At 44.1% G+C, this 24,566-nt stretch overlaps 3 non-coding genes across 3 annotated transcripts; all 3 read right to left on the bottom strand.

The window, feature by feature from the left end:
- Positions 1-7,697: 7,697 nt before the first annotated feature.
- LOC136455685 (small nucleolar RNA R71) lies at positions 7,698-7,806 on the bottom strand. Its single transcript, XR_010759166.1, has one exon. It is a non-coding gene; the product is annotated as a small nucleolar RNA R71 (small nucleolar RNA).
- Positions 7,807-17,471: 9,665 nt separating this feature from the next.
- On the bottom strand, positions 17,472-17,580 carry LOC136455684 (small nucleolar RNA R71). The gene has a single exon (XR_010759165.1). It is a non-coding gene; the product is annotated as a small nucleolar RNA R71 (small nucleolar RNA).
- A 4,046-nt stretch (positions 17,581-21,626) lies between these two features.
- Positions 21,627-21,735, bottom strand: LOC136455806 (small nucleolar RNA R71). The gene has a single exon (XR_010759272.1). It is a non-coding gene; the product is annotated as a small nucleolar RNA R71 (small nucleolar RNA).
- Positions 21,736-24,566: the final 2,831 nt, after the last annotated feature.

The raw sequence follows: 24,566 nt of genomic DNA, 5'->3' as shown, positions 1-24,566 counted from the left end.
GCTCTATTCTCTTCTCTCTAGAAACCCTAATATCTAGTCTAATCTTGACTTGTGGTAGCATGCTCTGGAGGGGGGCAGGGGCTGGTTATATAGGCTAGAACATGAATCCTGAGCCCTCAGATCAAACCAACTTGAAAAAAACAGCGTAGATGCAATCTAGGAGGTGGAGAACCGACATAGCGATGGGGGCTGACATGTGGGCCTTAGGGGGCCGGGCACCCTGTAGGTGGGGCCGGCCAGCCCCACCTATCATCCCCTCAGGGTCTACCTCAGGAGGATGCCTTCTGGTGACCTCTGGAACCTTCTAGAGTTGTTTTCATCGCGGATAAGTGCGATTTTATTTGACGTTTTGATCCCCCTTGCCGGTTTTCTAGAATAACCCTGTTGAAAACATAGATTCACCAAAACCTATGAAAATTGTCAGTTTAAACCCCTAAGTCTTTGTTGGTGATCCTTTTTATGCATTTATTCAAGTTATGTTGATGGTTTATAGTGGTTGTTAACTACCATCAATAGTGGACCTCCTTCCCCTTAGCTGTTGTCGGGTATTCATATTGTTGTATTTTCTATATACTTTTAAGTATCCTTCTTGAGTAATTCCAACATGTCCTCCTAGAAAAGATCAAACACCAAAACTTGTGGAATTGATTAGTTATAAGCCCTAATTCTAAGTTTGGTGTCTCTATTGGTTTATTTTCTGTGATAGTTGGCGATTAAAAGTGTGAGTTAAGGACCACCAACAGTGATGGAGGCTCTAGTACGGGATGAGTGCTCTCAGGTTCCCTAGTTGTGTACCTCTATAATTCAGTGGACATTCCACTGTGAGTGGTGAACGCTCTGCTGTGTCGCTCAGAAGGAACTTAAGCTATTGGTGACTAAAGTTTGGGAATGGAGGACACTCCGTCCTATTGATGGGCACTCTATCAGTTGGGCAACAGAACCTATGCTCTTGGGTTCTTGGTGAAAGTCTTGGGGTTCATGCCTAGATCTTAGGTTGAGGACTTCATGCATGTGCATGACATCCCTACTGTAGCTTAGGTGGGTAACTAGGCTTGGGATCCTTATGGTTTGGCTTGGGTTAACTAGTGCAACTTAATGACTTAGTAAATTGAGAGCAAATCCTAAAGATAAAGAGACATTGTGCATGACACCTTAGCTTAGGCACTTGATGAGTTCCTTATCATCAAGGTTGAAGATCCACACTTCCCATTCTTGCTTCCAAGCTAGAGAGAGATTTCTTACTTGGATTGCTTCCCATCAAGAGATCCTCATGATCCATTAATGCAAGAGAGAATACTTGAGTTAGGGTTTGAGGATTGATCTGTAGATAATGAGAAGAAGGAATTCTTAAGCTAACCATGAGATGAGAGATTGTGGAAGCTCAAGTGCTTGATTTTGCTACCCTTTGCAATCTCAGTTCTCTTCTCCTCCTTCTTCTTCACTTTCTCACTCTAGTGCATCCTTTCCTTCTCTTGTTCTTCCTTCTAGAGAGAGAGTGTGTGTGAGGGAAATGAGAGGAGAGTGAGTGGTTCTGAGGTTCAGGTGTTGGGAAATATCTCCAACTCATGCTGACCTGTGCGCCATGCTCCTTAATAGATAACAGCTCATCTCCTACCCAATCTGTAGTCTCTGCACTATTATCGGATGGTGTGGTGGTCACTAATGATCAATTCTGACCGCCAATTAATATCCAAAACAGGAGAAATAAACAAACTTTCAACACATATGCTTTTACTATTAACATAGTTCCACTTGTATTGGAAGAAACATGTTTTGTAGGACTACATTTGAATACAAGTTGAAAATAAAGCAAAAGGCATGACTCAAAAGGCGTAAAGCAGAAATGCACAAAGAAAATAAATGGAAAAGCCCACCTACATGCCAAAACCAGGCCAAGCACCACTAGGGGAACAACCCAGGCCTAGCGATCAGCCCACCGGAGCAAGGCGTTGGCTAGCGGAGCTAGCCAGGGTGTGCCCGCACCCTGGGTGCGCCCGCACCTCTAGGACTGCCTCTCAAGCCCACGTTGCTTCAGCGGTTGCATGGTGGCATGCATAGGTGGTTTCTGGTGGTTTCCTATTTTATCTATGCCAAACTAACCTCAAGCATGTATAAGTAGGGGGTAGTGCTCACCTCTCACACACACCAACATCTGGAGCTACACACCTCAGCTCTCTACTTGTAATCTTTTAGTTTTTAGTAGTAGTTTGGAGCATGGCAAGAGCTACCTTGGAGAGCTTGGCTCCTTGGAAGAAGAGAAACTTTGGTATGAATACTAAGAAGAGTTCTTCCATAGCCTTGTTCTCATATCTTCAATGTAGTAGTGCATATGAACTAGACTATAGTTTTAATGTTATAATCTTGGCATATAGTTTGTATGTTATGATCTTAACATGTTCAACTTTATACTTAACCATTCATGTGAATTGTATGAGTAGAAGTAGAGCTAGGTTGAGGTGGCAGTTCATCATTCCTTTCGGTTTGCCCATGTCCTATGCTTGTCGATACGTAGGGTCAGAGTCCCAGGGGGATATGGGTAGTTTCTTTATACACGGGCAGGGTGCTCGGGTACACGAGAACCTTCGGATATGACGGTGCCCCCGATTGAGGGATAGGAGGTAGGTGGTGACAACCCTATCCATCCCTTGTAATCCCCCCAGTTCGAGTATTTGTGTAGGAGTTTGTAAAGTCTCTCGCACTTGCTGACAGACCAGTGCTCGGAGATCTCGCCGTCCATCTTACTCTTAGTTCTATCTCTAATGATATAACTTGTATGATCATTAATTATTCTTTGCATGACTATTTTTGACCATGACTACTCCACTTAGGATCATTCTTTTATTCTTTGTTTTCCTTTTATCCTTGAGGTTGGCCTAGATGTGTGTCCACTATCCTTGAAATACCATTTTTACCCCTGTCATGAACTATTGGTTCACTAATGCAGGTGTGGGGGTATGGCCCCAAAGACATGGGCCGCACCATCGGAGGTGGCCCAGCCCACAAGATCAAGGCATGCACGGTGCTGCCCGGTGTGCACCGCAAGACATTGTATAGTACCAAATAGGCTACTTTACTTGTAACCCTACCCCTCTAGAGTATATAAGGAGAGGCAGGGGCCCTCTACTCGACATCATGTATTCAATACAATACACCAAAGACACAGGACATAGGGTATTACGTTGATCAGATGGCCCGAACCTGTCTAAATCGTTGTCTCTACGCCTTGTGTCACCATCCGGTTCCTGATTACACGCATCCCCACTGACAAATCTACCATCGCGGGATGCCCCTCAGTGGACTGCCAACGATATTCTATCGATAGTTGGCGCACCAGGTAGGGGTGTGCGCTCAATCCATGGCAAGTCGGATGGACCTCAAATCAACATCATGTTCTCGTCATCAATCTCGTGGAGATCCATGCCAGTCGACGACGATGATTCTTTGCTGCTACACCAGCCCCTGTAGTAGCAGATCCGATCTCGGAACCACCTCTGAGGTTGCCTTCACCAACAACTCATCGCCCACTAGGTGTTCACCGTCAACACCGACTAGATAACACCATATGTCGCCGACCAGATGCTCCGTCCAATGCTAAGTCATGCTTTAATATTTTCCTAAATATTATCCAATCTTCGTATATCGCCATGATGTTTCTTCGAACTGTTTTCTCCATGTTTGCTCTCCAAACAATTTTCTAAACCCCTGAACAGTCCTATTGATGCTCGAATGCCTCCAGAGTCGGCCCTATCTCCGGCTCCTCCCTACACGTGCTATGAGCTCCACGCTCTGCGTTATGGGTGGTCGGCAGCGGCTCCTTGGTCACGCATGTTCCTCCTACACGTGCATGGGCTCTGCGCTCGACGTTATGGGCTATGGGCTAGCTAGGGCAAGAGACTCAGCTACACACTAACTGTTCGGGTGATGTATATTAAATATAAATATATTTTCACGCCAACTGATCGCCAAACTGCAAATGTCGTTTCATCACCATTGCTGATTTTTTCTCTGGAGTTTATTTATTTGTACATCATGTACTACCCATTCTACATGTTTGTATTGCAGGATCATCGTCCAGGTGATCGGACCACCTGGTGCTCGGACTTCTCCACTGATCAACTAGTCGGACAGCTTGGTTCATGAACTTCGTTGCCGACTAGTTGATCAGACTGTTCGCCAGTCGTTTCTACTGAATGTTCACTTCGCCATCGACTAGTCGACCAGACTGTTCGTCGCTCATGCTTCATCGCCAGCGACGCTGGTTACTCCTCGGCCCTTGGATTCTTCATACCCGAGGACTAAGTGGGCACACTTCACCACACGGACATCATCAGCTACGTCGGTGCTCAGACCTCGCCGCCTACACCGGGCACTCCTCGGTGCTTGGACCTCGTTGCCTATGCCAAGGACTCCTCGATGCTCAGACATCGCCACCTATGCCGAGGACTCCTCGGTGCTTGGACCTCACCACCTACGTCGGGGACTCCTCGCTCCTCGGTGCTCGGACATCGCTAGCGACGCTGGGAACTCCTCGCTCCTCGATGCTCGGTCATCGCCAGCAACACCAGGGACTCCTCGCTCCTTGGTGCTCAGACATCGCCAGTGATGCTGGGGACTCCTCGCTCCTCGCCGCTCAGTCATCGCCAGCGACACTAGGGACTCCTCGCTCCTCGGTGCTCGGTCATCGCCAGCGACGCTGGGGACTCCTCGCTCCTCGATGCTCAGTCATCGCTAACGATGCCGGGGACTCCTCGTTCCTTGGTCCTCGGACATTGCTAGTGACACCGAGGACTTCTCACTCCTCGATGCTCGGTCATCGCCAGCGACGTCGGGGGCTCCTCGCTCCTTGGTGCTCGGACATCGCCAGCGACGCTAGGGACTCCTCGCTCCTCAGTGCTTGGTCATCGCTAGCGACACCGAGGACTTCTCGCTCCTCGGTGCTTGGACATCGCCAGTGATGTCGAGGACTTCTTGCTCCACGGTGGTCGATCATCACTAGTGATGCCGGGGACTCCTCACCCCTCGGTGGTCGGTCATCGCCGGGGACTCCTCGCTCCTCGGTGCTCGGACATCGCCAACGACGTTGGGGACTCCTCGCTCCTTGGTGCTCGGTCATCGCCACCTACGCCGGGGACTCCTCGCTCCTCGCTCCTCGGTGCTCGGTCATCACCGGGGACTCCTCGCTCCTCGGTGCTCGGTCATCGCCAGCGACGTCAGGGACTCCTCGCTCCTCAGTGCTCGGTCATCACTAGTGACATTGGGGACTCCTAGCTCCTCGGTGCTCGGTCAACGCCAGCGATGTCGGGGACTCCTTGCTCCTCGGTGCACGGTCATCGCCAGCGACGTCGAGGACTCCTCGCTCCTTGGTGCTCGGTCGTCGCCAGCGACTCCTCGCTCCTCGCTCCTCAGTGCTTGGCCATCGCCGCCTACGCTAGGGACTCCTCGGTGCTTGGTCATCACCAGGGACGTCGGGGACTTCTCGCTCCTCGGTGCTCGGACATCACCAGCGATGCCGAGGACTTCTCGCTCCTCGATGCTCGGTCATCGCTCGGTGTTCAGACATCGCTACCTACATCGAGGACTCCTTGGTACTCGGTCATCACCAGCGATGTCGGGGACTTCTCGCTCCTCGGTGCTCGGACATCGCCAGTGATGTCAGGGACTCCTCACTCCTCGGTGCTCGGTCATCACTTGGTGTTCAGGCATTGCCGCCTACACCGAGGACTCCTCGCTCCTTAGTGCTCGGTCATCGCCAACGACGCCGGGGACTCCTCGCTCCTCGGTGCTTGGTCATCGCCACCTACGCCGGAGACTCCTCACCCCTCGATGCTCGGTCATTGCCAGCGACATTGGGGACTCCTCGCTCCTCGGTGCTCGGACATCACCGCCTATGCCAAGGACTCCTCGCTCCTCGATGCTCGGACATCACCGCCTACACCGGGGACTCCTTGCTCCTCGGTGCTCGGTCATCGCCAGCGACGCCAGGGACTCCTCGCTCCTCGGTGCTCAGACATCGCCGGCTACGCCAGGGACTCCTCGGTGCTTGGATCTTGCTATGTCTCATCGGTGTGCTATCAAGCTGCTCCATGCTGTTCGGATTAGGGTGCTGATCTTGGGTAGCACGTCTGGGGTCTTGATACGTGCATGTTAGACGACGTTGGCAAGCTTTCAGACTTCTTTGACCCTGCTACAAGAATCATTCTTCATCTTCCAATAGGCTTAGGGACTAAATGGGCACACTTCACCTTGTAGTGAATGTGCTTGTTCTCATCTCGAGGCTATGCCCGAGGACTAGCTGCCTGCTTGGCCGGTTTTCTACTTTATGACCCTAGCACCACGTGACTACATCACCTACTGTCAGGCTCAGGGACTAGCTATGGGGGTATGGCCCCCAAGACATGGGCTGCACCATCGGAGGTGGCCCAGCCCACAAGATCAAGGTGTGCACGGCACTACTCGGCGTGCACCGCAAGACATTGTATAGTACCAAATAGGCTACTTTACTTGTAACCCTACCCCTCTAGAGTATATAAGGAGAGGCAGGGGTCCTCTACTTGACATCATGTATTCAATACAATACACCAAAGACACAGGACATAGGGTATTATGTCGATCAAATGGCCCGAACCTGTCTAAATCGCTATCTCTGCACCTTGTGTCACCATCTGGTTCCTGATTACGTGCATCCCCACCAACAAATCTACCATCGTAGGATGCCCCTCGGTGGACTATCGATGATATTCTATCAACAGCAAGTATGAAATCTTGTTCATATCCATGCTAGACTCTTATACCTTGCCCTCCTTTGGGAAAATATAAATAACAATACCCTGAATACTTCTGGGTGAAATGCTACAACGATAGATCTGTGCGCTTGCGGATATTTTCTGTAATCATTAAGAACTATCGTGTTGGTGTTCCTTGGTGGTGTTACTAAGATTTATCCAAATTATAGTGATGGTGCCAAAACATACCAATAGGCATTTCTAGTGCCATTACCAAGAATGAATTCCATCTCCATACTTGGTGATTGCGGTAAGAAACGCCAACAAGCATTTCTAGCGCCGTTGCCATGGAGGGCATAGGTTTAAAGAATCTAGTAGGACATGATCATGATCACATGCATGTAATGGTAGCCATAGTTTGTATAGGCTAATTCTGCTTGTTTTCTTTCTGTTGTGGATGAAAATAGGATAGTGTATGACTGGTTACAACTTGCCAAAAAACTACACTAATAATCCGGAGGCGTTCCTAAGGAAGAATAGGTCTCATACCGCTTCTTCCTCTGCTACTCTATCGGCAGTTGAGCTAGTCACCCCCACACCATCCGCTACTACAGTTATGGCCAAGACACTCTGTGACTACTCCACCCCAACTATTGCCAACGTACCCATTGGGCCCACTATCAATACGGGAGCTAGAAACTTTGAGCTATGCACTAGCCTGATCATGATGGTGTAGGTGAATCAATTATGTGGTTTGCCAAATGCGGACGCAAGTGCACACTTGCAACACTTCCTTAAGCTTGCGATACCATCATCATCAAAGACGTTGCACCAACTAGCATGAGGCTTCGTTTGTTTCCCTTCTCCCAAGTGGGGAAGGCAAAACTGTGGTTCTATAAGGAGAAGGAAGTTGTCAGTACGTGGGACAAATGTTACACAGTGTCCTCGCAAAATTTTTCCCCATGGGCAAAACTAATTCCCTGAGGGGAAAAATTTCAAACTTCTAGCAGACTTCAATGAAATCTATCCCTGAGGCATGGGAGAGGCTGTAGGATTATATCCAAGCCTGCCCACACCATGAAATGGAGAACTGGCTCATGGTCTAGAACTTGTATGAGGGGCTTACGCCCATGTTAAAGGGGCACATAGATGCCGCTGCTGGAAGAGCGTTCCTTTCCCTAACCACTGATGGAGCCATGACTCTCTTTGAAAAGATGGTGGCCAGTCAGAGCTAGGGGGAGGAACAAAACAACAAAAAGGCATGCATACCATGAAGGAGGCGAATATGCTTGCTGCAAAATTGGATTTGTTGTTAAAGAGACCTGACGAACGTGCCACCGACAAGGAGGCCATGAAAGGCACCATCAAGGCCATGGATTCACAAATGACTTGCGAAGTCTGTGGTGAAGTCGAACACTCGGGGAACGACTGCCCTGAGACCCATGAAGACATAGCCTACATTAACAAAGGGTTCTGACAAGGTAACAATAATGGGTGGAACAACTAGTCCCACCCACAAGGAGTTAATTCGAACTTTAACTCAAATTTCAATTCGAATCAACCCTCCTTGAAGGACCTAGTTTTAGGTCAAGCTAAAATTAATGAAAATATCACTAAAAAGCTTATGTATAATGATAAAATGTTTGAAAATATAAATTCAAAACTTGAAAATTTATCCTCCTCTATTAAGAACAAATTAAGTTTTAATAAAATGATAGAAACTCAAATTGCTCAAATAGTTGTTGCTATTCCTGTCAATCATTCGGGGAAAATCCTAGGGCAATCCGAGAATTCTCCCGAGTTATTCATGCAGCTACAGAGCAATAGAGGAGAAGTCTTGCCGATGGACTATAAATGTTGAGCCCTTGCCGAAGGTAAATCGGTAGTTACCTTTTACAATTTTAAATTTTCAAATTTTTAAAATTCAAAATTTTACTTCAAAATAATTTTTTTAGAAAAATAAAACAAAAATCATTTTCTGATAGTATAGATTTTTCTTTTATTATTTCTCATTTTTTAAATATTTATGAAAAATCAAATTATAATAAAAGTTTTGTGAAAAATCAATTTCGGGAGCAAAATTTTGAAACTGAGGGAAGCACCAACGGCTACATCATCCACATAGCCATTGGGAGCAACCGGCCAAAGGGGGCAGCAGCGGGCCCACCTCTGGTGCAAGTGCACCAGGGTGTGGCCATACCCTGCCTAGCGCCTCTAGTGCTGCTGCTGCTCCAACGGCTCCTAGCCATTGCCCCCTCCCCCTCTCAACTGGTGCTCCCTTCTATAAATACCGAGAGCTTGGGTTGAGGCTCTCCTCACCATCACACTCTTATTTTCTTCACTCCCTCTCACTCTCTTTGCTCTACCACTTGCAAAATTATTTTCCACAAAGCTCAAGTGCAAGGAAACTCTGTAGAAAAATCCTACACACATCACCACTAAGCCAAGCTCATGGGTTGTTTAATTTATTTTCACTAACATAACCCTATTTCCGAGTTTGTGTTGTTGTCTTTTCACCATGGGCAAGTTCAGTAGGGAGCTTTCCAGTGTGTTTAAGAAGGCCATAGGAGGGAGCTCAAGTCGCTCCCATAGAAGCTCAAGCACACGCTACACTGAACATGAAGAGAGCTCGATGCATGAAGATGAAAAACGATGCCAACAGAAGAAGAAGAACAAGAGCAAGAGCAACCGATGGAGGACGGCGATGATGATCCCCACCTTGATTTGGAGGAAGAATGGGAGATGCAGGCATACAACCTCATCAAGAACCACGAGTTCGTCCACACACTGGCATACCACCCTGACCTCCTTGCACAGATAGGTATGGACTCCGAGTTCGTCATCATTTGGAAAGTCGTCAGATGGGAGAACGTTGCTCCCGTTGACGAGCAAGGTTCTCGCCTCCTAATGATCCAATTTTTATGCTCTTTGCAAGAAGTTGAGGGTGGGACTATTTTCCATCTTTTCAGAAAGAATACTATCTTACATGGAGAAATATCAGCTCTCACTTAGGCTTTAGTACAAAATTCTCAATTGATTTGGATCATGCTCTTTGAGGTTTCAATCGCCATGAATTTTGGAGAATGATTTCAAGTCAAAATGTAGTTGGCAAGTTTCAACCTCGAAATATGAATATCCATCATCCTACTTTGAGGTTCATACATAGTTAGATTGCAATAACTTTGTTTGCTAGATAAGATATAAGATTTGTTTATCATGCTGAATTGCAAATTCTCTATGCCATGCTTAAAAAGACTAAAAATTCTCCTGTGAAAGAAATGTTTAAACATTGGTTAGAAACATTCAAGGCTTCCACAGCTATTTCTTGTACGTCCCTTGTAACTCGTATTGCCTCTAGTATTGGTGCATTGGATGGACAAGATGTGACATACATCTCTACGCCACGCATCAATATTGATGAGCACTACTTGATGTAAGGGCACCATTTGAAAAATGATGATACAGGGAACCTTGTGTTTTTCTTTATGGGGTATACAAATGAGATTTCGCTCACTAACCCAGAACTCTCTTTGTATAAATCCCCGACACTCAACTTCACTCTTATCAAACAAGAGGAAGTGTGCAGGAGTTCTATTTCTTGTAGGGCAACAAGGAGTAGGGCTATGAAGCAGGCAGCTCTCATCAGCCACCGCCAACACCGACACCACTTGTACCCCAGGCATACCATGCAAAGTGGTTCCTAGCCATGCAGACACCTAGTTTCACACCCGGGTACTAGCCTGGCCAGAGGCACAACCCGCAACCACATGAGACAGGTGGATCGGGATGGCACGAGGCTAACGATGCAGCATGGAGACATGCTCACTCCTTTGACTTTGAGGGACTACCACCACCCGTCCAACCATGATAGTCTACTTTGGATCATCGTGAGCTAGAAGGCATCAACACCTGCCTTGGAGGACTAAAGATCCGCACAGGTGAAATTCAAAATACACTTAACACTCCTATGTAGAATATGACCCAGTGGTAGCTTCAACAGCAGCAACAGATGGCGCAAATGAACGTGCTACTGAAGCAACAACACGACATGTAGGTGGCCTACTGGCAGTCCATGGGATACAATCCCAGACCATAGGCCACGAGCTAGCTTGGGGAGGACCCCCGCAGAGGTACCTTGTATCTTTTCGCATTTTTAATTTTTTTGCATTTAATTTCTGCATTTATCTGTTTATTAGCATATAAAATATTTGAAAAAATTAAAAATACCAAAAAATGAAATATGATAAAAATACCAAAAATATGAATTCCACTCTCATATGTGTTTTAAGGAATGTTTAGTTTCTTCTATGATTGAAATGATGAAAAGTTGCTCTGTCTATAATTTTTCTGTGCCTAGGCTGTAACTTAGTATTCTCTGAGATTTAAGTTTGTTAGCTAAAAATGTCTCATCCAAATACTTGAAAACTTGTGGGTTGCAAATGCATGCTTCTTTTCTAAGGTGTTGCGAGTTATGATATGGTACAAATAAAATTTACTATGACTTTGTTCTCAGAGAGGCTTGACATCTGGAGTTTTTAATTTTAAAAATACTAAAATTCAATATTCCTCAATGATTATGAATACCCACCTAGGCCATACGACATGATATATATGCAAAACCTTAGTCATATGCTACTTGTTATTGCATTGAGTTTTATCAAATTATTGTGACCCTTATTGAGATTCTTGTCATGCACCCATGATCAAGACACACATACACCCATAAATAAAATGCTGACTCTTACACTGAGAGTTACGCAAAAACATGTTTTTCCATCCACCAAATAATTACTTGATTCATGTATCATGTGTCTCTCTCAAAATTTTCATATGCCAAAGAATAGTATGGGCTATGCTTAAAAAAGAAAAGAGAAAAGAAAAAAATATATCCATGCCAAAAGGCATGAGAGAAAAAAATGCATGCCAAAGAGCATGAAGAAAGAAAATAAGAAGGATATGAAGCAAGTATGCCTCAATTTCATACCTACCCAAAACTCCACTCAAAAGCCTTCAGTGGTAGGATATGAAAAAGAAGGCAAAATTTCAAATGCCTTTGGTGAGGTTTCATACACATTGAGCAATCGAGAGAATCATTTGAGGAACTTACATTTATTTTTGTAAAACTCATAAAACCTCTAGATAGATAGTCGATCAAAGAATGAATGATTGGTTATTTTGTTATAACCGTTCTATCTTGCAATCACCCAAGAACTTGGAAAAGCTATACGCCCCACAGGGATCAAGGTAAAAGGGTGGATAAAAATACTAACTTATTTGAATTGTGGAAGAATACTTTGTTATAGGCATGGCACTTATGAAATATATTTGGCATAGTAGCAACTCCTGATCAACAACCAAGTACTTAGCTATTTGCTCAGGACGAGCAAAGATTAAGTTTGGGGGATTTGTTGGCGGTCACTAATGATCAATTCTGACCACCAATTAGTATCCAAAATGGGGGAAATAAACAAACTTTCAACATATATGTTTTTACTATTAACATAGTTCCACTTGTATTAGAAGAGACATGTTTTGCATGACTACATTTGAATACAAGTGGAAAACCAAGCAAAAGGCGCGACTTGAAAGGCGTAAAGCAGAAATGCACAAGGAAAATAAATGGAAAAGCCCACCTACATGCCAAAACTGTGTTGGGCACCACCGGGGGAGCAACATAGGCCCAGCCAGCAGCCCACCGGAGCAAGGCGGTGGCCAGTGGGGCTAGCCAGGGTGTGCCCGCACCCTCAGCACTGCCTCTCGGGCCCATGTTGCTCCAATGGTTGCATGGCAGCATTCATAGGAGGTTTCTGGTGGTTTCCTATTTTATCTATGCCAAACCGACCTCAAGCATGTATAAGTAGGGGGTAGTGCTCACCTCTCACACACACCAACATTGGGAGCTACACACCTCACCTCTCAACGTGTAATCTTTTAGTTTTTAGTAGTAGTTTGGAGCTAGTCATGGGCTTCCTTGGAGAGCTTGGCTCCTTAGAAGAAGAGCAACATTGGTATGAATACTATGAAGAGTTCTTCCATAGCCTTGTTCTCATATCTTCAATATAGTAGTGCATATGAACTAGACTATAGTTTTCATATTATAATCTTGACATATAGTTTGTATGTTATGATCTTCACTTGTTCAACTTTATGCTTAACCATTCATATGACTTGTATGAGTAGAAGTAGAGCTAGGTTGAGGTGGCGGTTTGTAGTTCCTTCGGGTTTGCCCATGTCCTATGGTTGTCGATCCGTAGGGTCGGAGTCCCATGGGGATATGGGTAGTTTCTTTATACATGGGCATGGTGCTCGGGTACACAAGAACCTTCTGATATGATGGTGCCCCGATTGAGGGGTAGGCGGTAGGTGGTGATAGCCCTACTCGTCCCTTGTAATCCCCCAAGTTTGGGTATTGTGTAAGAGTTCGTAAAGTCTCTCGCGCTTGCTGGCAGACCAGTGCTCAGAGATCTCCAAGTCCATCTTACACTTAGTTCAATCTCTAATCATATGACTTGTATGATCATTAATTGTTCTTTGCACGGCTATTTTTAACCATGCCTGATCCACTTAGGATCATTCTTTTATTCTTTGTTTTTCTTTTAGCCTTGAGGTTGGCCCAGATGTGTGTCCACTATCCTTGAAATACTGCTTTTACCCCTATCATGAACTATTGATTCACTAATACAAGTATGATCTTGTTCATATCCATGCTAGACTCTTATACCTTGCCCTCCTTTGGGAAAATATAAATAACGATACCCTAAATACTTTTGGGTGAAATATACAACGATAGATCCGTGCGCTTGCGGATATTTTCTGTAATCGTTAAGAACTATCGTGTTGGTGTTCCTTTGTGGCATTACTAAGATTTATCCAAATCTTAGTGATGGTGCCAAGAAATACCAACAGGCATTTCTAATGCCGTTACCAAGAATGGATTACATCTCTATACTTGGTGATTGCACTTAGAAATGCCAATGGATGGTCTAGAAAACATGGCAGACTGTCTGATAGACTCTGGTTTCATCTACCCAAACTTAAGAACCTGATCTCTCTGACCTTGAGTCCATGTTGAGGCTTGCAATGGCTTTGCTCGGTACTTTGGTGAATAAAAATGCCTTAAGCTAGATTCTTCGATTGGCGTCCTCCTTTGATGGTCGCTTGGTTGACTTGGTTGATCGGCAGTTAACTTGTGTGTCGTTATGTAGTTGGTTTCTAAGGCGTAACATTCTTTGGGTTGGGTTGCTAAGGATGTCTATGGAATATGATGGTTTGTGTCTCTGACATCCAAAAGTGAGAGCCTAGGGTGTAACAGACTTAGGTCGTTACAAACCAAGACCTAGGAATAGGTGTCTAATCTTTTATGCCACCAAAGCATAGTCTGGAAATGTTGTATTAGATGAGGCCAGACCATATATTAGGTGTCTGACCAATTATTTTATCTTGGACATCTAAAATCAACAACCAAAGGATAGCCTGACCCCTTGTTTTGCCACAGGCTGGACATGCAAAAGGGTGCAGAAGCAGAAGGGCAACAAGATGAGTTAGGCAATGGTTTGAACTTAGTTACATGTGGTATGTATCTGGATGTCAATAATGATGATCTATCTCAATTTGTAATTGCCAGTGAGCTTGTTTATTTAGTGTTTGTTCAGTGTTTATGTTGGTTTGTTCATTTCTTTGCAGTGGTGTTCACTGTTTAAAGAAAGTCATTACCTGTGCACCCTCATCAAAATAAAGCACATTCCAAAATACATAAAAACACTCAAAAATAGTTAAAACTGTCATTATATTGATGTAGACTTTCTACCATAGATTGACCAACAGTACCCATGAGACTATGGATGCTGCTACTAGAGGTGCATTCATGTCACTCATAATTTCAACTGCAACAGCTCTTGGGGAGAAGATGACCTCCACCCAAGGTTGGAATGAAGAACGTCTTTAGACCTGCAAGAGAGGTGGAGGTATGCATCAACTCAAAGAGGTAGACATGTTGTCTACCAAGATGGACCTGCTAATGAACAAGCTTGAAGACCGAGCCAATGAGAAGTAAGAAATCATGCATATCCTTGATTCCCACATGACATGTGAAGAGTGTGGAAACACTAGGCATTCAGAGAACAACTACCCTGAAATTCATGACGATGTGAACTTCATCAACAATAACTACTTTTGTCCTCAATAGAATCAAGGACGGAATTAGCAACAGAGGTCAAACTACCAAGGTAACCCTCAAGGTAATAATTTCAATCAACCACCCAGGAGAGAATTAATTGCTGGACAATCCAAACTTATTGAGGTATTATCTTGAAAGGTAGCTACCAATGATAAAATTCTAGATAACATAAATAATAGAATGGATAGCTTTGCTTCTACCATTAATAAAAATCAATAGTGGCCTATCTGGTCACCCTATTGCTCTATAGGCACAATGGCGGTTGTCGCCATCCCACCTCATCGTCCTACTCTGATGAGGAGAATCCTCATCCTCCATGATCATGTTGGGGATGGAGGGTTGAGCTACGCTTCTTATAGCGCGGCATAGGGGCGAACCCTGGTAGAATGGTCTCGGTGATGTTCTCCACCTCCTCGCTAGTGCCTCCTCACCAGGATACAAATCGTATTCAAGGAAAAACACAACCCAAAGGCTTGCTTCCTCACTAGGATACAAATCATATTCAAGGAAAAACACAACCCCCGGCCATGCCTCGATGATCTCGCCCGCGCCGCCGATGGCAGGCACAATCTGGTGGCTGTTGATGGTAGTTAACAACCAATATAAACCATCAATATAATATGCATAAGGGCATAAATATAATCACCAACAAAGGTCTAGGGTTTAAACTAACAAATTCTATGAGTTTTGTTGAATTTGTATTTTTTGCAGGGCTCACAATGGACGCTCTGGCCTATATATATCAGCCCCTGCCACCCCTAGAGGCATAAGTCATTTGAGAAGATAAAAACCCTAATCATCCTCAGAGCTCCACCAATTCTAGGGAATAGCTAGTTAGGCTAGGTCTAGAGGGAGGCAAGCAGGCCCCGCTTGGATTCCCGATCATGTCAAGAGCGTGGTTTGGTATAATCTTTGTACTCCCTCTCTTTTGTATCTCCATCACTTTTATATGCTTGCTACAATTGTTTTGACAACATTATTATTCATCTCATTCATGTTCTTTGTTATAATATTCATTGTCTACTTTGATTATATACTTAGTATAGCTAGATTATTGTTATGTTTATGCATAAGCTCGTATAGCACTCACTCTAAAGTACACAGGGTGAGTGGTCAACATTGTGTAAGCAGGGTGCTTATACGTTGTTTACCTGCTGATACACCCTATATTCTGGGTCAAGTGGTAGATCGCGGATGTGACACTCCCGTTGAGTCCTTTATAGTTCACTCCCTGAATATAGGTTTGCAAGTAGGATGCAGTTACAAAGGAAGACAAGCTCTATTCTTAATCTTCCTTAGTAATATCCCTTATGTGTAGATATAAAGATGACTTTAGCCATGACTACTAGGTGTAATTGCACTAATCAATGTATGCTTCAACCTGTAATTAAAATGACTTAGGAAGTATTCCTCTAATATTCTACGTAATCATGCTAATGCCATAGAAAGGAGTACTCTAAGTGATTTATCATTAATCCATACTTATCATATACATAATTTATCCTACAGCTTACCCTTGTTGTTAGTAGAATATTGATTATGGTTTACTTCTCCATCAATAGCATCAGTTATCAATACATCTCTGTGCCAAACCTTCCCTATGGTAAAATATAAATAACGATACCTGGAATACTCTCGGGTAATATGCTACAATGATATAATTATTTGTGCGCTTGCAGATTCCTTTCATTTATATATATATATATATGTATATGTATATATATATGTATGTTCTTCCTAGTCACATGAACTATTAAAGTACTTCTTAGTGTCATACTAGAGGTGGCACTAGGTTGTACCAAAAAGCATTTCTGGCACCAACACTAGGGATGACAACTTAGTAAAAGATGCTAAGGAATGTAAACAACATAGGGTGACTACTTAAAACAAGTGACACATTAATAAATACCAACAAGCATGTTTGGTGTCGTTGCTAAGGAAGGTAGCTAGGCAAAGGAAGTATTGATAAACTTATACTTATTGATGTGATTGAAATAACCATTGACCTCTGCTCAAATAGGCTTACCCTTGTTTTGTCTACTTGTGTATCTTATGTAGGGAAATGTATGATTGGTTTTGACCTTCTGGCAAACTATGTTGAAGATCCAAGAGCATTAATCGGAAGGACTACAGCTAAACTCAAGAAAGTCCCAGCTTTAGAATCGAAAGACAACCAGATAAGGTGAAGCTTAACACCAGAATTTGAAGCCATGGCTAACTAGACTCTCCATGAATTCTCTACTCCAATACAGCTAATATCCGAATTAGACCAATAGTTAATGTTGGAGACAATGGATTTGAGCTCAAGCCATCCCCCATCAACATGGTGCAAGCAAGCCACTTTTGTGGAAAGGCACATGAAGATGCGAGTGCACATCTCCAACACTTCCTGGAGATCTATAGCAATTTCACCATCAAAGGAGTGACCCAAGATGCCATACTACTTTGCCTCTTCCCATTCTCACTCTTAGGAAAGGCAAAGCAATGGTTCTATGCTAACAAAGATAGAAATACTACATGGGATCACTACTCCACTGCCTTCCTAGCAAAGTTCTTTCCCACAGGCAAGACTAATGCTCCGCGTGGGAGAATCTGAAGCTTTCAAAAGCAACATGATGATTCTATCCCTGAGGCATGGGAATGCTTTCAAGATTACATTGCGGAATGTCCTCATCATGGGATGGAGAATTGGCTACTCATACAGACTTTCTACCATAGATTGACCAATAGTACCTGTGAGACTATGGATCCTACTACTAGGGGTGCATTCTTGTCACTCATAATTTTAGTTGCAACAGCTCTTGTGGAGAAGATGACCTCCACCCAAGGTTGGAATGAAGAACATCTTCAAACCCACAAGAGAGGTGGAGGTATGCATCAACTTAAAGCGGTAGACATGTTGTCCACCAAGATGGACCTGCTAATGAACAAGCTCGAAGATTGAGCCAATGAGAAGCAAGAAATCATGCATATTCATGATTCCCACATGACATGTGAAGAGTGTGGAAACACTAGGCATTCAGAGAATAGCTGCCCTAAAATTCATGAGGATGTGAACTTCATGAACAATAACTACTTTCATCCTCAATAGAATCAAGGACCGAATCAACAATAGAGATCAAACTACCAAGGTAACCCTCAAGGTAATAATTTCAATCAACCACCCTTAAGAGAATTAATTGCTGGACAATCCAAACTTATTGAGGTATTATCTCGAAAGGTAGCTACCAATGATAAAATTCTATAGAACATAAATAATAGAATGGATAGCTTTGCTTCTACCATTAATAAAAACCAATAGTGGCCTATCTAGTCACCCTATTGCTCTATAGGCACAATGGCGGTTGCCGCCATCCCACCTTATCGTCCTACTCAGATGAGGAGTAATCCTCATCCTCCACAATCATGTTGGGGATGGAGGGTTGGGCTATGCTTCTTATAGCATGGCATAGGGGTGAACCCTAGCAGAATGGTCTCGGTGATGTTGTCCACCTCCTCTGCTGGTGCTTCCTCCTCCTCCTCTACCACAAGTGGTGCCTCATCCTCCTCCTCGTCGGTGGGATCCTCCACCAGCAATGGATACTCCTCATGCTTGAGGCTCATCATCGATTGATTCACCTCCTCACCATCCTCGTCTTCATAGTCGGTGGAATACTTGTTGGATGACCAGTGCCCCATTGCTCTCTCTACACTGTAGTCACCGCCTATGAGTAGGGATCAGAGGAGGTGATGTGATGGACTGTTAAGTAGAGTATGTATGAGAGCATACCTTAGTCGGTGGTGCTCTCTATAGCATACTAGTCATTTTAAAGAGGAGAGACGAGCGGTTGGTCTCCCATAGGACGCGACGCTCAGGCTTTGCGATTGGTTGGCATCCCCTGGCCCATTTCACATTTTGACTCCTGGGTTTGGAAATAGTGTACATTCAGTCCACCCGGTCGCCTACCCACCTAGTAACCTAAAGCGTGTCATCATTGTGAGTTCCCATGCTAGTTCATAGATTGCATTTAAGAACTCCTACTACAACCCCTGCTCAGCTGCCTCCCCCACCTCCTCCTCAATCAAAGTAATTAAGTCGATCGCACTGCTCTGCCTCTCTAGCTCTCTATCTCGCTATCGTCCACATGACATAGCTCCATCCACCTGGGCAATCATGTTGCTGATGGTGCTCCCAACCAACGTGCAAATTGAGATTGCTAGCAACCTCGCTGTGACCTCGGATCGACCCATGGATGACCTTTGCAACCTACAAATGACCTGCTCATCCATGCGCCGCATCTACGGTGACCTCATTGACTACTATGCCCTCCTTGCTATCTTGACCCAAGTTGGCAACCCAGAGGCTTGCTTCCTCACTAGGATACAAATCGTATTCAAGGAAAAACACAACCCCCGGCCATGCCTCGATGATCTCGCCCACGCCGCCGATGGCGGCCACAATCTAGTGGCTATTGACGGTAGTTAACAACCATTATAAACCGTCAATATAATATGCATAAGGGCATAAATATAATCACTAACAAAGGTCTAGGGTTTAAACTAACAAATTCTATGAGTTTTGTTGAATTTGTATTTTTTGCAGGGTTTATCCAGAAAACTATCAAGGTGGACCTACATGTCAGAATTAATTGCGCTTATCCACAGCGAAACAGACACTAGAAGACTCTAGAAGACTTGAGAAGACTCCACACTGGGGCAGAGCCCGAGTGGCTGCCCCACCTATAGGCCGCCTAGCCCCCTAGGCCCACATGTCAGCCCCTCCTTTGAATGTCGGTTCTCCACTGCCTCCTAGGTTGCAGCTACGCCGTCCTTTAAGTCAGTTTGATCCAAGGGCTCATGATGGATGCTTCGACCTATATATATCAGCCCCTGCCACCCCTAGAGGCATAAGTCATTTGAGAAGATAGAAACCCTAATCATCCTCAGAGCTCCACCAATTCTAGGGCATAGCTAGTTAGGCTAGGTCAAGAGGGAGGCAAGCAGGCTCCGCTTGGATTCCCAATCGCGTCAAGAGCATGGTTTGGTATAATCTTTGTACTCCATCTCTTTTGTATCTCCATCACTTTTATATGCTTGCTACAATTGTTATGACAACATTATTATTTATCTCATTTATGTTCTTTGTTATAATGTTCATTGTCTACTTTGATTACATACTTAGTATAGCTAGATTATTGTTATGTTTATGCATAAGTTCGTATAGCACTCACTCTAAAGTACACAGGGTGAGTGGTCAACATTGTGTAAGCATGGTGCTTATATGTTGTTTACCTGCTGGTACACCCTATATTATGGGTCATGTGGTAGATCACGGATGTGACACTCCTGTTGAGTCCTTTATAGTTCACTCCCCAAATATAGGTTTGCAAGTAGGATGCAGTTACAAAGGAAGACAAGCTCTATTCTTAATCTTCCTTAGTAATATCCCTTATGTGTAGATATAAAGATGACTTTAGCCATAACTACTAGGTGTAATTGCACTAATCAATGTATGCTTCAACCTGTAATTAAAAATGACTTAGGAATTATTCCTCTAATATTCTACGTAATCATGCTAATGCCATAGAAAGGAGTACTCTGAGTGATTTATCATTAATCCATTCTTATCATATACATAATTTATCCTACGACTTACCCTTGTTGTGAGTAGAATATTGGTTATGGTTTACTTCTCCATCAATAGCATAAGTTATCAATACATGTCCGTGCCAAACCTTCACTGTGGTAAAATATAAATAACGATACCTGGAATACTCTCGGGTAAAGTGCTACAATGGTATAATTATTTGTGCGCTTGCATATTCCTTTCATTTATATATATGTATATATATATATATGTATATATATGTATATATATGTATATATATATATATATGTATATATATGTTCTTCCTAGTCACATGATATATTAAAGTACTTCTTAGTGTCATTCTAGAAGTGGCACTAGGTAGTACCAACAAGCATTTCTGGCACCAACACTAGGGATGGCAACTTAGTAAAAGATGCTAAGGAATGTAAACAACATAGGGTGACTACTTAAAACAAGTGACACGTTAATAAATACCAACAAGCTTGTTTGGTGTCGTTGCTAGGGAAGGTAGCTAGGCAAAGGAAGTATTGATAAACTTATACTTATTGATGTGATTGAAATAACCATTGACCTCTGCTCAAATAGGCTTACCCTTGTTTTGTCTACCTGTGTATCTTATGTAGGGAAATGTATGATTGGTTTTGACCTTCCGACAAACTACATTGAAGATCCAGGAGCATTAACCAGAAGGACTATAGCTAAACTCAAGAAAGTCCCAGCTTTAGAATCGGAAGACAACCAGATAAGGTGAAGCTGAACACCAGAATTTGAAGCCATGGCTAACTAGACTCTCCATGAATTCTCTACTCCAACTACAGCTAATATCTGAATCGGACCAACAGTTAATGTTGGAGACAATGGATTTGAGCTCAAGCCATCCCCCATCAACATGGTGCAAGCAAGCCACTTTTGTGGAAAGGCACATGAAGATGCGAGTGCACATCTCCAACACTTCCTAGAGATCTATAGCACTTTCACAATCAAAGGAGTACCCAATATGCCATACTACTTTGCCTCTTCCCATTCTCACTCTTGGGAAAGGCAAAGCAATGGTTCTATGCTAACAAAGATAGAAATACTACATGGGATCACTACTCCACTGCCTTCCTAGCAAAGTTCTTTCCCACAGGCAAGACTAATGCTCCGCATGGGAGAATCTCAAGCTTTCAACAGCAACATGATGATTCTATCCCTGAGGCATGGGAATGCTTTCAAGATTACATTGTGGAATGTCCTCATCATGGGATGGAGAATTGGCTACTCATGTTGACTTTCTACCATAGATTGACCAACAGTACCCATGAGACTATGGATCCTGCTACTAGAGGTGCATTCCTATAACTTATAATTTCAGCTGCAACAGCTCTTGTGGAGAAGATGACCTCCACCCAAGGTTGGAATGAAGAACATCTTCAGACCCACAAGAGAGGTGGAGGTATGCATCAACTCAAAGAGGTAGACATGTTGTCCACCAAGATGGACCTGCTAATGAACAAGCTCGAAGACCGAGCCAATGAGAAGTAAGAAATCATGCATATTCATGATTCCCACATGACATGTGAAGAGTGTGGAAACACTAGGCATTCAGAGAATAGCTGCCCTAAAATTCATGAGGATGTGAACTTCATCAACAATAACTACTTTCATCCTCAATAGAATCAAGGACAAAATCAACAATAGAGGTCAAACTACCAAGTTAACCCTCAAGGTAATAATTTCAATCAACCACCCTTGAGAGAATTAATTGCTGGACAATCCAAACTTATTGAGGTATTATCTCAAAAGGTAGCTAGCAATGATAAAATTCTAGAGAACATAAATAATAGAATGGATAGCTTTGCTTCTACCATTAATAAAAAACAATAGTGGCCTATCTGGTCGCCCTATTGCTCTATAGGCACAATGGCGGTTGCTGCCATCCCACCTCGTCGTCCTACTCTGATGAGGAGTAATCCTCGTCCTCCATAATCATGTTGGGGATGGAGGGTTGAGCTACGCTTCTTAAAGCGCGACATAGGGGTGAACCCTAGCAGAATGGTCTCGGTGATGTTGTCCACCTCCTCTGCTGGTGCCTCCTCCTCCTCCTCTACCATCGGTGGTGCCTCATCCTCCTCATCATTGGCAGGATGCTCCACCGGCAATGGATACTCCTCATGCTCGGGGCTCATCATCGATTGATTCACCTCCTCACCGTCCTCGTCTTCATAGTCGGTGGAATACTTGTCGGATGACCAGTGCCCCCATTGCTCTCTCTATGCTATAGTCACTGCCTATGAGTAGGGATCAGAGGAGGTGATGTGATGGACTATTAAGTAGAGTATGTATGAGAGAATACTTTAGTCGGTGGTGCTCTCTATAGCATACTAGTCATTTTAAAGAGGAGAGACGAGTGGTTGCTCTCCCACTAGATGCGACGCTCAGGCTTCGCGATTGGTTGGCATGCCTCGGCCCATTTCACATTTTGACTCCTAGGTTTGGAAATCATGTACATTTAGTCCACCCGGTCGCCTGCCCACCCAATAACCTGAAGTGTGTTGTCATTGCGAGTTCCCACGCTAGTTCACAGAGGGCATTTAAGAACTCCTACTGCAACCCTGCTTGGTCGCCTCCCCCACCTCCTCCTCAATCAAAGTAATTAAGTCGATCACACTGCTCTACCTATCTAGCTCTCCGTCTCGCCATTGTCCACATGCCATAGCTCCATCCACCCGGGCAATCATGTTGCTGATGGTGCTCCTAACCGACGTGCAAATTAAGATTGCTGGCGACCTCACTGTGACCTCGGATCGACCTATGGACGACCTCTACAGCCTCCAAATGACCTGCTCATCCATGCGCCGCATCTACGGTGACCTCATCGACTACTATGCCCTCCTTGCTATCTTGACCCAAGTCGGCAACCTAGAGGCTTGCTTCCTCACTAGGATACAAATCGTATTTGAGGAAAAACACAACCCCCGACCATGCCTCGATGATCTCACCCACGCCGCCGATGGCAGCCACAATCTAGTGGTTGTTGATGGTAGTTAACAACCATTATAAACCGTCAATATAATATGCATAAGGGCACAAATATAATCACCAACAAAGGTCTAGGGTTTAAACTAACAAATTCTATGAGTTTTGTTGGATTTGTATTTTTTGCATGGTTTATCTAGAAAACTGTCATGGTGGACCTACATGTCAGAATTAATTGTGCTTATCCGTAGCGAAACAGACACTAGAAGACTCTAGAAGACTTGAGAGGACTCCACATCGAGGCAGAGCCTGAGTGGCTACCCCACCTATAGGCCGCTCAGCCCCCTAGGCCCACATGTCAGCCCCTCCTTAGAATGTCGGTTCTCCACTGCCTCCTAGGTTGCAGCTATGCCATCCTATAAGTCGGTTTGATCCAAGGGCTCACGATGGATGCTCCGACCTATATATATCAGCCCCTGCCACCCCTAGAGGCATAAGTCATTTGAGAAGATAGAAACCCTAATCATCCTCAGAGCTCCACCAATTCTAGGGCATAACTAGTTAGGCTAGGTCTAGAGGGAGGCAAGTAGGCTCCGCTTGGATTCCCAATCATGTCAAGAGCATGGTTTGGTATAATCTTTGTACTCCCTTTCTTTTGTATCTCCATCACTTTTATATGCTTGCTACAATTGTTATGACAACATTATTATTCATCTAATTCATGTTCTTTGTTATAATGTTCATTGTCTACTTTGATTATATACTTAGTATAGCTAGATTATTGTTATGTTTATGCATAAGTTCGTATAGCACTCACTCTAAAGTACACAGGGTGAGGGGTCGACATTGTGGAAGCATGGTGCTTATACGTTGTTTACCTGCTGGTACACCCTATATTCTGGGTCATGTGGTAGATCATGGATGTGACACTCCCATTGAGTCCTTTATAGTTTACTCCCGAATATAGGTTTGCAAGTAGGATGCAGTTACAAAGGAAGACAAGCTCTGTTCTTAATCTTTCTTAGTAATATCCCTTATGTGTAGATATAAAGATGACTTTAGCCATGACTACTAGGTGTAATTGTACTAACCAATGTATGCTTCAACCTGTAATTAAAAA

This window comes from Miscanthus floridulus, chromosome 5, assembly GCF_019320115.1.
Source record: "Miscanthus floridulus cultivar M001 chromosome 5, ASM1932011v1, whole genome shotgun sequence".
Taxonomy (NCBI): Eukaryota; Viridiplantae; Streptophyta; class Magnoliopsida; order Poales; family Poaceae; genus Miscanthus; species Miscanthus floridulus.
This window is presented reverse-complemented; position numbering and strand designations above follow the sequence as displayed.